The sequence below is a fragment of the Hirundo rustica genome, chromosome 10 (assembly GCF_015227805.2).
Source record: "Hirundo rustica isolate bHirRus1 chromosome 10, bHirRus1.pri.v3, whole genome shotgun sequence".
Lineage (NCBI taxonomy): Eukaryota > Metazoa > Chordata > Aves > Passeriformes > Hirundinidae > Hirundo > Hirundo rustica.
The window spans coordinates 6555230-6570937 of NC_053459.1; the positions used below are offsets into that span (position 1 = coordinate 6555230).

Here is a 15708-nt window from a genome sequence, read left to right on the forward strand (position 1 = left end):
TGTGCAAGCTCTGCTCTGTGCTGATACAGTCACTGTGTCTGTGAGTCCTCAGGTCTCAAGAGGTCAGGTGAAATAAGGGTGAAGGTTCCTTAGTCTCCTTCCTCAGGAAAGTTGTGACACTGCAGCTCTTGATTTTCTTTTTTTTTTTTTTTCTTTTTTTTTTTTTCTTTACAACATAGCAAGCGCTGCTGAGTTGTGCTGCTTCGCACATGCAGCTGGGTAAGGAGCACAGGGCTGCAGGAGAAGGGGGTGGAGAAAGGCTTTCCAGTGGTTTTTTTTTTTTAACAGAATTGAGTCAACTCCAGCTGACAAGTTTCAGTAAAGAAATAAGTATTTTCAGTGGTTTTGTTCAATTCAAACAGGTGCTGTTAGATGGAACCTGTATTCAGTGCAGTGAACAGTGAGTGCTTTGGATCTGCATTTATTTGGAGGTAGCAGCAATTTGTATTTTGAAATTAGCTTTGCAAAAATGGACATTGGGAAATTAATTGCTTTCTAAATTGTTCTGTTTTGGATTATTGACACTGTTATCCAATTATTGGATTGGATTACAGTGTCATTAGGTTATGCAGAAGTACTAAAGAAAAGTTGTCTAGCTGTATCCCGCATTGAACCGTATGAAAACATTTAGTTGTATTTACCTGTAATTTATCTATTATAATTCTTGATGCTCTGTCCTTTTATGCCTGATGTCACCACAGGTGGCTCTCAAAGGTCCTGGCAATCCCAGCTCACTTTAGTGATGCCTGCTGGTACATTAATGCCTGTTTGGTATTTCTGACATGCCCCAAGTGACTCAAGTCAGTGATGGCAAGTAGAGCAGCTTGATGAAAAGCCTGTTGCCCTTAGCGGTCTTTCTCAGAAGGGGCAAATACCTGCCTCATCTCATTCATCTAGAATGGAAACCAGGTAGGGTTTCATCTCTGAAGGGATTTTAACATTTCCCAGGGCAGGCAAAGTACAATAGAGGAGTCACTAGCACTTCAGCCAGCACTCAGGGTGGGTTCAGCCTGTCTGAATGCTCAGGTTGCAGTGGATTTCTCAAGGATGCTCCTGTCACAGTCATTGCCATTGGCTGCAGGGGACAGCCTATGGCAGCAGGAAGTCTCATCTAAAGAGCTCAGTGTGGTCCCAGTTGAGAGAAAGAGAAGTGGTGTGATCAAGCTGCTCCTGGCTCAAGGTTCGGGTTTATCTGTGAGGATTAAGGTGACAAAATAGCATTTTAACCTTACGGGAAGTGTCCAAATAAATCCAAGACATCTAAAAGTAATTGAGTGTTGCAGAAGTAGCAGCTTGTTTGTGGTATTCTGTCTTTCAGCACAAGCCACCTGAGGTGACAGATGCATTGAAGTGACTGACTTTAAAAACTGCAGTTGGACGTTTGCCTGCTTTGCTGCTGTTTTCATTATTTTTAGGGATGTGACAAATGAAGGCATGGAAAACAGAGGCTGCCAAGAAGACGTTGACTCTTCCCAGACAAAATCCCTGGTTATTTCAACAAACAGGGGAACTGCTTTTCCAAGTAACAAAATGCAGGAGGGGCAAGGGGAAACATGACTGTGACACATCTTTCTGGGCTGTTTTGTGGTCGTGATTTATCATTTCAAAGCTGTGCTCTGTGTTCATAGCTCTAGCAGTGTACTGAGGGAGGCAAGCTCTTGCCTCCAAGCCAGAATGGGTGAAAACAAGGGGTTAGTAAGGAAAGTTTAGTTTGTTGGAGATGCCGCTTCCCTGCGCTCAGGTTTTAATGGTGTGGATGAATTGGCACAGTAATCCAGGGCTCTGAAGTACATCGTGCCCTTGGTACCCAGACTGGCTGCTGGGGTGATTTCACACCTACACACTATCAGCTGACATTCTGTCATTGAGCCATGCAGGAATTTTACCACACGGGTACAGCCTTGAATTTTCAATGAGGATTTCTGTTCTCCTTGTTCTGCTTGAATGAGTTGTAGAAGATTTAAGATGCATCTGCTATTACCAAAAGATTGTCATCTGAGTTTCCTTGAGGTATTTTACAGAAATGCCAAGTTCTGCAGATAAGGCATGTTTCAGATGCTTCTTGAATTTGAATTTTTTTTTTTTTTTGTCTTAGTAATATGTTTGTGCTAACAGGGTTAAAAAAAACTTCCACAAGTGCTAAACATCTCCTGTCTCAGATAAAGGTTGTCTTAGAGCATGTGAAAATATTTTTGAGTGTTCAAACTCACATTTGATAAGTAGAATAACAAGGCACAGCTGCTTCTGCAATGAAATTGGAAGTTCTCACCGACAGCTTGAAATGCAGCACTGTCTCCCTCCCTCCCTCCCTCTCTTTATCATTATTAGTATTGGCTCAAGTTGTGTGACAACAACGAGGGGGAATTGAATGCAGCTTATCAGAGGCCAGCCCTTTTCTAGGGAGCTTTGCTTTTCCATACCAGCCTCCTAATGGAGAAATTCCACTCTAGGGGTTTTGGGTGAGGTAGTCCTATGCAGCTCTCAGCTAAAAATAAGCCCCAAGAATTACAGGCTTTCAACCCATTAGCTCGTAAGAATCACTAGTATTCACTGTTGCATAATTTTTGGCTGTCATTCAGTACACAATGACAAGTATTTATTCACCTAGAAGTGGATGGAAAAAGCTACATGGGTTGTGGCTGACATCATGATTAGAGTAAAACTGTTTCAGCTGAAAACGGTTATACCTTCAGCAGTGCGTAACAGCCAAGAATAGTTTTTTTACACTGAAGGAACCACATGGGGCTATTCTGCATCATGTACTAATATGGGTTTGGGGACTAAAAATAAACTGGTATTTTTAGCTGAAGAAAGTTTGCCTTGAGCTCCTGATTTTTCCAACAGAAGAGTCAAAATATGTATCATCTAATGCCCTTTCTCTGTCAGCAGCAACAGCAGCTGCCGCTGCCTCCCAGGGCGACTCCCACAGCAAAGTGTCCTCAGGGCTCCTCCAGTGCCCGGGCGAGAGCAGGTCCAGCCCTCGGTGCCTGGGCACTGAGTGCTCACACACGGTGGCCTCTCACAGAGTTTCTTGTGGCCACCGATAAGGCTGAATTGGAACCACACGAGGCTGGGAGCCACACTGAGCTGCTGAGGCAGCCTCTGTGCCTGTGTGTGTGTGTGTGTGTGTGTGAGACAGCGGGGGGAGGCTGGCAGAATCACGGAATCATTCAGGTTGAAAAAGATCCCTGAAACCATCGAGTACAACTTGGGACTGATTCCTACCTTGTCAACCAGACCAGGACACTGAGTGCCACGTTCAGGTGCTCCTTTGAACACCTCCTGAAACTGCGACTCCACCACCTCCCTTGTCAGCCTCTTCCAATGTCTAATCACCCCTTCTGTGAAGAATTTCTTCCTGGTGTCCAACCTAAACCTCACCTGCTGCAGCTTAAGGCCACGTTCTCCTGTCCTGCCCCTTGTTCCCTGGGAGCAGAGCCCAACTCACCCCTGGCTTCATCCTCCTATCATAGGGAGTTGTGGAGAACAAGAAGGGCCCCCCTGAGCTTCCTTTTCTCCAGCCTGAGCTCCGCCCCCAGCTCCTTCAGTTGCTCCTCTCAGACCGTTGACCCTTCCCGAGCTCCCTTCCCTTCTCTGGACATGTTCCAGCCCCTTAATATCCTTCCTGAATTGAGAGGCCCAAAACTGAACACAGGGCTCAAGGTTCGTCCTTACCAGTGCCGAGAGCAAGGGGAAGGAACGCAGTGATTGATTACCGGGAGGGTCGGGCAGGGCGCGGGGACCTCCCGGCGCAGCCGCCTCCCCCGCCTCCATGGCCCCTCAGGGCTGTGAGGGGAAGGGGAGGGGTTGGTGCTGCGGCGGGCTCGCGCCTCCGGCAGGGGGCGCTAGAGGCCCGCCCCCGCCCCGCGGTGACGTCACACGGCCGGTGGGCGGGAAGCGCCGCCGCTCTCTCATCCGGGTCTCGCCGCGGGGTCCGGGGGCGTGGCCTCGCCCTCACGTGACGCTGCGTGGCGGCGCACCCGCCATCTTGTGTTGTTGGGTTGAGGAGCCGCCGCGGCTGTGAGGGACTCTCCGCCCGGGAGCGCAGGTAACGTCGTCCCGCCGCCTCCCGGCCCCGCCGCTGCCCCGGCCGCCCCCGCCACGCCCCCGCCGCCGCGCGCCCTGTCCGACTACCGGCCCTGCCGGCGGCCTCCGTCCGCCTCGGCTGCCGCAGCACCGAGGCGCCCCGCGGCCTAACCGGGAGGCGAGGCCGCCCAGGGGGGAGGGGGGGTGCGCCTAGAGGGCCCCCCTGCGCTCCCCATGGGCCTCTGCAGGGGTCGTTGGAGCTGGGGCGACCGAGCCTTGAGCTCTCCATGCGGGCGCTTAGTACTTGTCAAGCGGCGGCGGGGCGCCCGCGGCTCCTCACCGCCCTCCGGGGCCGTCTCCCCCCGCACTGACCCTTGTGAACTCGCTCGTCCCCTCCCAGCCCAGCGGGAGCGCCGCGGTGAGCCCCGCTTCGAGCACGCCCGGCCCTGTCGGGTTACACTGGCCGAGGAAGGAGGGAGCTCCGAGCCTTCCCCCGCGCAGGCAGCAGGGTGTTGGGAGCAGCGGTGACCGGCAGTGTTTGACTGGAGAGGCCTTGGCAGGCTGAAGAGAGCATCGATCAGAATTGTGTACGTTTGGTATTGATCCAAGACAAGTAGTTTCAGTGTCAACAGAGCACTTACGGCTCTTTCAGTTCTCTGTGATTGCACTTTGAATTGGGACGAGGTGTAGGCCAAAAGGAGGTATTGCCAAGTAGTGCTTCTGGAACAAAAATTCACGTTTTCTCCAGTACCGTTCAGTTCAACGTTCGTGGTGTGCTGCTTTTACTGTAATTCTTGAATATCTGTTTGCTTGGGTGGGCAGGGAAAGGACTTTTGAATTCTGATTATATTCCTCTAACTTCTTGCTGCTCATTTTATTTTCTTGCTTCAGGAGCTGACTTTGGCAAGTTCCTGGAAAGTACGTGTGAATTTTTCTTTCCTTATGACTCTGCTGGTTGCTTTTGTTCTTAAGAACTCTTTAATAAACAAAAGTTAATTTGCTGTTCTGTGAATGGAGTATTTGGTCGATACACAGTGTGATAATTGAAAACCTTTGTAAACAAAATTGGTTGCAGTTGTCACCAACAAAAACTTTGTTCTGGTATTTTCAAGTTTTGTTATTGGGTGGTGTCTGCAGTAGATAATAAGAGCATTATTACTATGAGGTGTTGGTTTTCTTGCCATGTGCTTGAATGAGTATCCTTTGAAAAATTAGCTGATGCCGGTGTGAAAACCTAATTAATCCTAGGGGTGCCAGCAGAAATGCTGGAGTGTTCATGGCCCCTTCTGCACCTGCTTTGCTTCACAGGTTCATGTAGTTCTACAAGTCAGTTAATGTCAGTGGTTGTGTATTGGTGTTAATTTCTCAATGAATATGTGATTAAAAAAAAAAAAACAAATAAAGTTTCTGTCTATTAGTCAGCTGGATTAAAGAGAAGGCAGAATATTAACCCCGGACCTTGGATGTCACCTTTTATGTTGGGACTGTGATAACCTGCTTCAGTATCTGACAGTGTTGTGTGTAAATACTGGGGTTGAGTGGTCTTAAGAGCTTCTCAGGCTCTCCCAACCCTGGATACGGGAATGTGCCTGGGAACACCTGGTCACTGTTTTTCTTTTGGGGCCTTTTTCTGAATGGTTTCTTGAGCCTGTGTTTTAAAGCAAGAGCATAGAACTAAAATGTAATGTGGTTTTGGAGCAGGAATGATTTGTTTCACACTGTGCTTAAAAAAAATGGATAGCACCGTTAAAGTTGGACTTTTGCAGATGCCCTTTTTGTTACAGGATTGTAAAATATTCTCAGGTGCTCCTATTAGCATTTTTGCTCACCTTTCTAAAACATACAGTAAACTAAAATTAAGATCCCTGTGATTATGTAAGTGAAAAAAATGCTTGTAAATAGACAGTTGAGGGCTTTGTAATTAATTTTTTCCTTATTGTTTTACCTCCTCAGTTGAGGAAAAAAACTGTGTACAAAGAGAATGCAAAGTAGGTTTTGGGGTTTTTTTAAGCAATTGAGACTAAGCACTGCTGTATCTGTCTGCTAAGGCCAGTTGTCTGAATGAAGTTCTTTCACAAACTGGAGTTCCTCATACCTCAATGTAAGAAAAAAAATGGTAGTTTTTAAAGATCTATAGATACTTCATTAAAATAAAAACAACCCTAGATGTCAGAGTCCCATGAAACAAATTGTTGGGACAGCTGAGTGCCTGAAGACTTGAGGGTACATCTCTCTATGCTGAAAGATCTTTCTATTTAAGCCTGAAACAGAAAACACTGATACACAGTAACTGAATGAAGATGAGCTGGGCACTAGGATCTGTGCTTTCCCCTTTGGCCTCTTTCTTCATTTATTTAGTATTTTAATTACTAAGAATGTGAAATTTGATTTTGCCTACTTTAGTCCGGTCTTGCAAGTTCAAGTAACTGTCATACATACGTTTCTTTCATTGAAATGAAATTCTTTAAAATTCTTCCTTAGCACTTTTTAAAGTACAGTTTTAAGTTCTCTCATAGTCTGATTTAGAAAAAAAAAAAGTCCATTTCCTAGCAGTTTTCCTTAATTTTTCTGGTTTTCTTACTTTTTTCCCCCTTCAGTGCTTGTGCTCAAAGATTAGTGGAGCTAAGCTATATATAATTCATGATTATAGATAGAGCTATGGGGCAGAGCAAGGGAGCCTTCTCTCTACAGAGCTTGCCTAGAGAGCCATTGGATGCTCTGATGAGGAGAAACCTTTTTCTTTGTTTACTGAGGGAGCATTTGCCTTGAGAGGGACTCTTTCTTTGTGTGGTTTTCTCATCAATTTGTTTTAATTCATAGAGTGACATTTGAAGTCCAAGGTGTGTGAAATGCTGCAGGGGGATGGGGTTTGCTCTTATGGGAACAAAGTCAGTTTCCTGCCCAGTTTAGCACTCTAGAACATCTTTTTTTGTTTGCATAAAGGATCTGGCTTAAACATCACCAGAAGTGAGAAAACTGAGCAAGTTTGCTCAAGGTGTGCCCAAGTTATGGATGGAACTAAGAATTAAGTGTTTTAAGTGACAAGGCCTGTACAGCATTGGCCCTCTTGTGGTTGGTGGTAATATGTGTGTGGATATATATATAACCAGTTCATCATGGGGATGTTTAATACCATTATTTTTTCATGTTTAGCTCAGATGGCAGCTGGAGATTGTAGCAGGCTGAGGTCTTTGCATTGCTTTGTTAGGAGCTGAGATTGCCACTGTGTTGATTACAAAACGTGTCCACTTCTGGTTTTTTTTGCAGAGGGAGGACTTTCATTCCATTTCCTCTAAAAGTGATTAAACATTCCTTGAATTTAGACACTGTAGAGATGGCTTGATGCCTGCATGGAAACATGGAAAACTAGGCTGCCATTGGAATTTTTATCTTTGCCTTTGTTTGTTTGTTGGGGTTTTTTGTTTGGTTATATTTATTTTTTTTTAGTGGAAGTGATGTATAGAATTGTTTGGATGCATCTGAGGTTGTTCCCAAGCAAGAAATCAAAGTGTGTTTTTTCAGAAGTGAGCTTCTCCTGTAATCCTTAAAGCTTTTAATATATAGAAGCTGGATATGTAGACTTCAGGATTATAGAGAAAAGTAGAAGGAATCCCATGAGCTGTGTAGAGGTTGTAGAAAGTGTAGGTCAGTTAAAAATTTTGATGGATGTTTGGTGAATTTTTTTAAAATCCACTGCTTTTTGGATCACTTACTAATTTTTATTGTCTCAGTTATTAAAACAATGCATTATCATAATTCTCTCTCTTTGGCCATATGTTTATAGAATCTAGGGACATAAAGAACAATAACTTGATGTCTTTAGTAGGTCTGCTTGTGTATGTAGTTTGTCATTATAAATGGATAAACAAGCTTACATATACAGTTACAAAAACTGGTTAGAAACATATTTTTGTACTGTTAAGTAGTTACTATTCCAGTGAAAGTAAGCATGATGCACTGCAGTTTGTGAAATGTTTTGTTACTTGAAATTTTGTCCTTTTTATTCAATAGAGAAATACTTGTTTCGGGCTCTGGTTACAATGAAACAGATTTTTTTATGTTCCTTCTCTTCCTGACAATAAATACAAATTGCATTCTGTTAGTAATATTTTATGATAAAAGTAGTGGCTTGTGTGACTGGGAGACTCAGAGGCTATAGATGTCCATGGGTGGATGAGTTTGGGTGAGAACAGATGGGATCCATGTGTGGTGGTGTGTCCATTCAGACTGGAACAAAGAAGGGAGATTCGCTCTGGACACTCTGGAGATGACTTTGGGTGAAGTTTTGTGGGCATAGATAACTGAATAGCTGAATTTACATTCAGCCTTAGAGTCAGAAATTCATGTGGCAAGGAGTTGGTTTGGCTGACAAGTAAGGGATTTATAAACTGATTTTTTTGAGCCATGTGTGTTAGAATCTGAGGATGATTTAGTTGGAAGAGCCTTTGGTGGTTGTCTGCTCCAGCCTCCTGCACAAAGCAGGGTTGATGTTAGTGTTAGACTGTGTGTGACAGAAAGTGAGTGAGGCTGATCATGGAATAGCATATGGCAAGGTTTTTATGTAAAAACATTGCATAACTTGACTTAATCAGAGACCCCATTCAACCACCATTAAAACCAGTGAAGCTTTTATGGTAGGTTTAGTTAATGCTGAATCATCTGCGGACGTGATTTTCTCTGTAATACTAAGTTTTAAGAGTAGTAAGGATTAGGCTAACATCACAAGTCAATTTACAAAGATATGGTTCTTAGATCAAAACAAGTGAATTTTTTTTAGCAAATTTTGCAAAAATGGATAAGCTATTAAAAAGTATTGCAATTCACATGTAGTATGCAGACTGGTACACATTCTGATTCTCTCTGTTAGAATATTTTATTAAGCACTCACTGTTTAATGTTTGTTTCCTGAAATATAGGATGTCTCAGAACTGCATGAGCAGGAAACCTTAAGGAACAGGGTGGCAGAGGAGGCAGATAATTTCCAAAGCCCATTTACCTCTCAGCAACCCAGATCTGTTATTCAGTGATTGTTTTCAGTGAATGTAGTCTGAAGCTGTGTTCTTCCACCTTGAAAATAGGTATGGGCTTTATAATGTGTGTGAGGAGTGGGAGAGCAGTGGTGCAGAGGGGTTTTGGTTGCATTCCCAGTGTGGCTGCTGGCCTGGTTGGGGAGCAGGTAGACAGACCTGGCATCTTGATCTGTAGTGCCTTGTGGAAGGGCACAGATGAAATAGTTACCCATCAGCAGGTTTTTCATGTACAAGGTAGACAGATGTGGAAGTTATTTTTTTTTTAGCTAGAAAGTAAGCACTGGCAGGATTTTGGCGTAGAATTTGGAACAAGAAGCATTTGTGTTCCAGCCAGTGGCAGGGCCAAGGGTGTGGTTCCCTGACTCTGCTTGAAGCTTAATCGCTGGTGTCTGCCTTTGGCTGGGAGTCTGGTAAGAAAGGTGGAGGTCACACTGTGTTCTGGTGGGGAAAGTGGGAAAGCATTTCCGTTTGGCTGTGTGCAGGTGAAGCAGGAAGTGGATAGCTCTCCAGCCTACCTCTAACCACCAAGTTCACAATAGCAGGTAGGAAAGGAGGAGAACATCTGGAGTTGTAATGTTCCAAATTTTTCTTGGATTTGGTTATTAGATGTGCAGGTCTTGTTAGTCTCTTGTGTCATTTCTGTCATTGAAGGGCTACTTGGATTTGTCATTCGTGACTAGGGCGGAACATGTTGCAAGCTGAGGTGCTCCATGAGGCTTTAGGTGCATCTGTGCAGTGAGCAGAGGAATGCCATTTGAGGTAGTCATGGACGATTTTTGATCAGAAACTGCCAAGAGATTGAAATACTTTTGCAAGGATTTGAGACAGGGAGGTTATATGACTTCTAGAGACCTAAAAATGTAAGTGTAATAATAGAGGCGTAGTTTCTGGAGAAGTGGATGGTTTGGACATTTCTCCCTTAGGAAAAACTTTTTGGTGTGTGGGTAGATAGGCCTTGGAAAATTCACTGCCTTTATCGGGAATCAGGTTTGGTGAGCCAGAAGTGACTCTTGTGACTTGTCTGGCATCTTTTATAATGTGACTAATAGATTTTTCCTTTCTGATTAATTTTCTGCTTAAACTAGAACATACTTTTTAGAAAATAATTTCACATTGATCTAAAGCCAACTAACTTTGTTGATTATCTCTGAATGTCTTGCTTCAGTCCCTTCACCAAATTAACTTGGGTCTTCTGATGTTTTTACCTGAGTGATCATTTACGGACTAAGATACTTAATTTTTTCTCAAAGCTCAATAACTGGAGCTTTATTACGTTGTTGGTGGTTTTTCTTCTCATTGTAGGGCATGTCTGTCAGGTTCTATCAATTTTTGAGCACCTGATTTATCAGCTCTTTTGCCTCATACAACAGAAAGGACACCCTATCCCTTCAGTGGTAAAATTTGGTGTATATTTACTCTGCATTTTCTTTTTCCTGGGTTAAGTGGTTTTTGTTAGCTCTTCTAGTCAATGTTGTGTCATATATTCCTTTAACAGTTGATTAGTGTCATAAATCTCAGCATGGTTTCAGCACTGTGATTTTCCAGAATAGTCTTGCATTTCTTATGTATCGCCTGTGTTTTCTGCTTGTGAGTCTCTTGACTTTGCCTTATTCAGTGCAACCTGCTGTACTGGACTGAGTCATTGAATAATTCATGATGATACTATTGATGATGTGTCATTTCCATTATTTACCATATCCATGTTTGTCATCGTTAGGTTTTAGAAGTTTTGCGGCCAGTGTTACAGACGCTGTAGAAGATAGTGTCTTACCTTTTACTTGGTTTGGAGAATTTTGTTCTGAGATGGGTTGTTGTAGTTTCTTCAGAAGAGAAGAAAAATTAGGTTGTGATGATTTGAGACTTTTTGCGTCCTTCTGAATGATTTTGTCCTTTTTAACGTTTTACTGATTGGAAATGTCCTGCAGAAGTTAAAATTTATCTACTTGCTCAAGCTATGACATTTCTACTCTTACAAAAGTGTATTTTGATTGCATGTCTTCCATAAATCTGTTGCCTGGTCTTAATTATGTCAGTGTCCTTTAATCAGTGTTGTCTGCTTTAGCCAGTGATTAATATCAAACAGACAGGTTGTGTAGCCACCTGAGTCATCGTGTTTATTACCATTGTACTTCAAAGGTGGCTTGCATACAGTTGTGGATCATCTTTAATATTTTAAGAATTAAAGAAAATCAGCATTAATTATTCAGTCAACCTGTTAATTTTTTAAAAAACACAGTTACTGACACTAACATTAGCTAGCTCTAGTAGCTGTCTGTGGAATGTTTTATTGCTTGTGGAAGGTGAAGTGTTCTCATGTTGATGTAATGTTGCTGTTAAATGGTGGAACACTGCTGTTAAATTCCTTCTCCATATTTATTTAAGGAGAACCCATTTCCTTGCACTTAAGTCTGCTCATGTTGCATCTCTGTTCTTTGGTTCTCACATTTTCATCCAATTTCTAGTTTTAAAAGACTCTTCAGACCTACAGTAGCAACAGAACTACATTGAAAGGAAAGGAATTTTTTTTTTTTTCTGCAGAAAAGATTAGATGGTCAGACCTGAATGCAGCCACTGCCTAGGCTTAACTTGGAATTCTAAGAGCCTTTCTCTTAGTAGTCTCTACCCAGAACAGCAGAACAACTTGGTGAGACAGATAGCCATCTGCTGCTAGTTTAGAGAATCTTGTAATTGAAAATGTAGCAATTTAACATTGCCACAAAATTTTAATGCAGGTGCCCATCAGTAACAAGTGAGCCTTAAATGGCAATTGTGTGAGGTTGAGCAAAGTCTGGAAAACATAATGGTTTTGATCTTTCAAATCTCTGAGAACAGCTTTCTGTCTAGATATTTATTAGCTAGCTGTATGTTTTAAGTAAGATACCAGAGCTTATGGGCAAAATGTGCCACAGCAATTGTAGACCTTCAACTGAAACATCTTACGCATTTTAACACATAAATCTAGCTAGTAGAATCAAGTTCTGGCTTGTATCTGTAGCAGATGTTTGAGAGCTTTAATACATTGGTAATTTACTAAATATAAATAGTGAGCTTGAAAAATAATTTAAGAAACTGTAAGTTTGGTAAAATAACCATTGTTCCTAAAGTGAACCAGTGAAATGAGTGTTGCTGATGGCAGCTTCTGCACGTATAATATTTCCTGTTAATTATGAGTGAAAGCCACTTAAAGGCTTCGTGTTATTGGATTACAGTTTGTATCTATTCAGAGAGTGGACTTCTGACTTTCAAAGTACCGAACAGCTGACAAAATAGGGTTTTTTTCCCCTTTGCCAGCCTGCAGATTGTTGGCGTGGTTGATGTGATTTCTTTTTCTTTTCACTCCTGCATGCTGATAGCACGTTGGTGGCTGGTTGTGGCTGTCACTCCGGGAAAATGGGGTCCCAGTTCCATTTTCCCCTGTAAATATGCAGGAAAGCCCTAACTGATTGTAGGGCTGCACTGGCACCTTGAACAAGCACTGACCTTACTTGGAGAAAACTTTGGGAAGATGTTCCTGTTTGGAGCAGTGGTGGGAAGCACCAGGTAACCACCTTGGCTGAGCAGCAGTGTTAACTGGCCATTATCAAAATATTGCCTCAGTTTCTCGCTTCAACTTGAAGCTGCCTGTGTGCTCTCTGCCCATGTAAAATCTGTGGCTGTGGAGATTCCTCAATCAATAGCCTCTGATTTGTAGGAAACCTCAACTCACAAAGCCAGCTGTTCAGAAAGGGGCTTTTCCCTCATCAAATTATATCAAGGAGGAAGTATTAGGTATATATCATTTTTGTAATTTGACATCCTTGATTAATAAGGAAGGAACATTTTATAAGACCCAAAAAATTGATCTAGATAATAAAGATTTGTTTACACCTTTTGCTTAGCCAGAGTGGTTAAATGTGTGACCTGATGGTTCATTCCTGTCTCTGAATTCCTCATCCTTTTTCTTGCTCCACCCTGATTTTGCCTCCTGTGATGCGAGTGCTGCCTTGTCCACTCCAACTTGCCTTTCCAGTTAGTACAGCTTCTCCTGCACACGGGCCAGGCGTGGTGTGCAGTCACTGTCAGAGGTTCCTCTCAGCTTGGCTTCCACGCTCTCCCCTTTTGGCTGTCAGTCTGAGAGCCAGCGGAAGCAGCACAGGGTTTCCACTCCCTCTGTTTCATCTGCTCTGATGTGGCTTTAGTGTTTTCCTCTGCTGCACTTGCTGTCTTAGCTTTCCTGAGCCTTTTCCCTGTTCTCTGCCCTCCTCCTCCCATATCCTTGCCCATTTCCAGGGTGCCTCTTATCCAACATTTTTCTCAGCCTTGCCTGTAATTTTTTTTGTGTTTATTTTATGTCTGGGTTATATTGTCTGTTCACTTCACCTGTCACACCTATTCAGATCATCTGCACGTCTATTTCATTTGGTTTTGGGGGGATATATTCAGTACAATTTCATTCACTTACAGTTGTCTTGTTTTCAGTTCAAAATTCATACAGGCAGAACTTATAGGGATGGAGTAACTTAACCTAAATGCAATACAAAAGAGGAAGAGTTCACAAAACAAATTGTGGTGGCCAAAATGAGGGATAGGGAAAGCCATTTAGCAGCTCACCGGGAGGAGACTGGCGTTCTTGTAGGTACTAAGCTGCTGAGGAGTCTAGTGGAAAAACATGGCACAGCATCCTCAGTTTTTTGAGAAGGTAATGCAGAGGCTGAAGAGAGGGGCTGAGTGAGTCCAGAACTAGTGAGCAGCTTAATCCTAACTGGGTTTTAGTGCTTTGTCCTTGTATCTGATGCTTTTCAGCTGTGTTTTCATTGTTAAACCCTGAGTGCCAGCCTTTTCGGTATTACTGGTACTAGACTAGCTTTGATGTTATGAGTTAGGAATACCAGGTTCCCTTGTGGTGCACATGGATTGATCTGAAAACTCCACCCCCAGCAGAGGGATTACAGGCATTGCAGGAAGTGGAGGGACAGCCATCCAATCCAGGCTACTAGGAATTGTTAGAAGCTTGTTTCTGCCCAAGTGTGAGTGATGGTTTACTTGAATTGCCCCACAATCTTTTCTCTTTTTGCTGCATGTTGTCTTTGGGTATCTCACCTTTTATTTTGATTTCCAGGATGGTGAATGGATATACTTTGAATGTTCTAATGAGCTATCAGCTGCTTCAAAAAGGCAACTCAGATTAGACCAAATTCATCTCAGACTAGGCTTGTGAGAATATCTGGGTATTTTTGCATTAGCTTTTGGTGCAGGGACTTGGGATAATTCCATTTCATTGTCTAGAATTGTTGTGAAAATAAAAATGTTAAGATTTGTATATAAATTACTTTGTGTGTGGGACAAAGAGGATATGCCACGTTAAAATACGTAAGCCAAATGTTAGTTGGTGGGTTTAGGCTTCAGGGAGTTTTACAAGCATTTGTAGTCTTATGCCCAAAGTATTTGGGTAAAATCTGTTCAAGCAGTTTCAGCAATATTTGCTTTTAGCATGTTTTGTCATTTTCTAGTTTTGAGAGTATTGATTTACTTTCTTTAATAGCATTACTTCTGTGGAATATATATAAGAAAAAAAAAGTTTCCTTTGTTTTGTTTTGTCTTGTGTTTTTTCAGTGACCAGTGCCCTTTCCACCTCTGTGTCCCTGGATTTTGTTTTCTTTTTCATCACCTTTTCATGCAAAGTATAGGCAAACTCCTGAAGTTCCTTATTTAGTCCCTGGATCTGCCAAGGGGTGTGATTCTGATACAGCCAGGTTCCCTCCCTGATGTGATGGGTTCTTGAACTCTAATCAACCACTGTCTGCAGATGATGCTTCAAATTCTTCCTTTTCTTAGGCTTTACCCATCATGTGTTTGGTTTTTACAAAACCAAACCATCTTTCTCTGCAGGTTTGGATTTGGCTGCTGCTGGAAGGAAAGAGGAGGTGTATTTATTATGTGAAAAGACACTTCTCCAGAACTTCCTGGGCTGGACTTGGTTCTGTTAGGGGAAAAGTTCACAGCCTTACCTTATTCTTGTTCTTTCCCTCTTGGATGGCCTCATCTGCTCTTATCCATGCACTCTGGATTTGTAGGAACTTCACCTAAGCTTTGCTAGTGTCTGCAGGACCTACCTTGGCTAACAGCAGTGAAATTAGCTGAAATTTGAAGTTAACACTTATTTTTTTGCTTAGTAATACCAAAAATGGAAGAAATGCTGTCATTTGCCTGCAGAATTTTGGAGGATGTTGTAGCATTGGAAATACTCAATCTTTAGGAGGCTTATTTTTCAAGAATGAGCAGTGGAAAATTCTTGAATACTCTGCCACTCAGCTGGCAAATCTGTCTTGCTGTAATTCTAGTGGGGTTTTTTATCCTCTTGTAATTGTCAGGAAGCAGCAATTCTGTTAATTAAGCATTACTGCTCTCAGAGAAGAGGATTATGCATCAAGTTCTTGGTGTTTGTACAAATTGTTTCCTCAGACACCCTAATCCAGTGTCCTGTTTGAGCTGTTAAAAGAGGGATTTAGGGAAGAAATCTTGATGCAGTTGCTCCTATATTACGAAATAAATCTGTGTTGGAAAGCTGAAATGGATTCCTTAAAAAAAGGCCAAAAAGCTCAATGTAGTCAATTTTTTCACTTCTTTGCATGACCAGGTGTGCTTTTGTATTTTGAGTTAACCTATGAAGGGC

General features: G+C 42.6%; 1 protein-coding gene across 13 annotated transcripts in view; it reads left to right on the forward strand.

Moving 5' to 3' along the window:
- The first annotated feature begins 3919 nt into the window (after window positions 1-3919).
- The window catches only part of GIGYF2 (GRB10 interacting GYF protein 2), a 74668-nt gene continuing 62879 nt past the window's right edge, over window positions 3920-15708 (forward strand). For 10 of the 13 annotated variants that reach the window (XM_058421874.1, XM_058421877.1, XM_058421880.1 and 7 more), the window contains exon 1: window positions 3920-4048. The gene's annotated coding sequence lies outside the window, so the exon portion shown is untranslated. Of the gene's footprint in view, window positions 4049-4426; window positions 4614-4917; window positions 4945-15708 lie in introns of all 13 variants that reach the window. The other 3 variants (XM_058421875.1, XM_058421883.1, XM_058421876.1) reach the window with 2 other exon arrangements.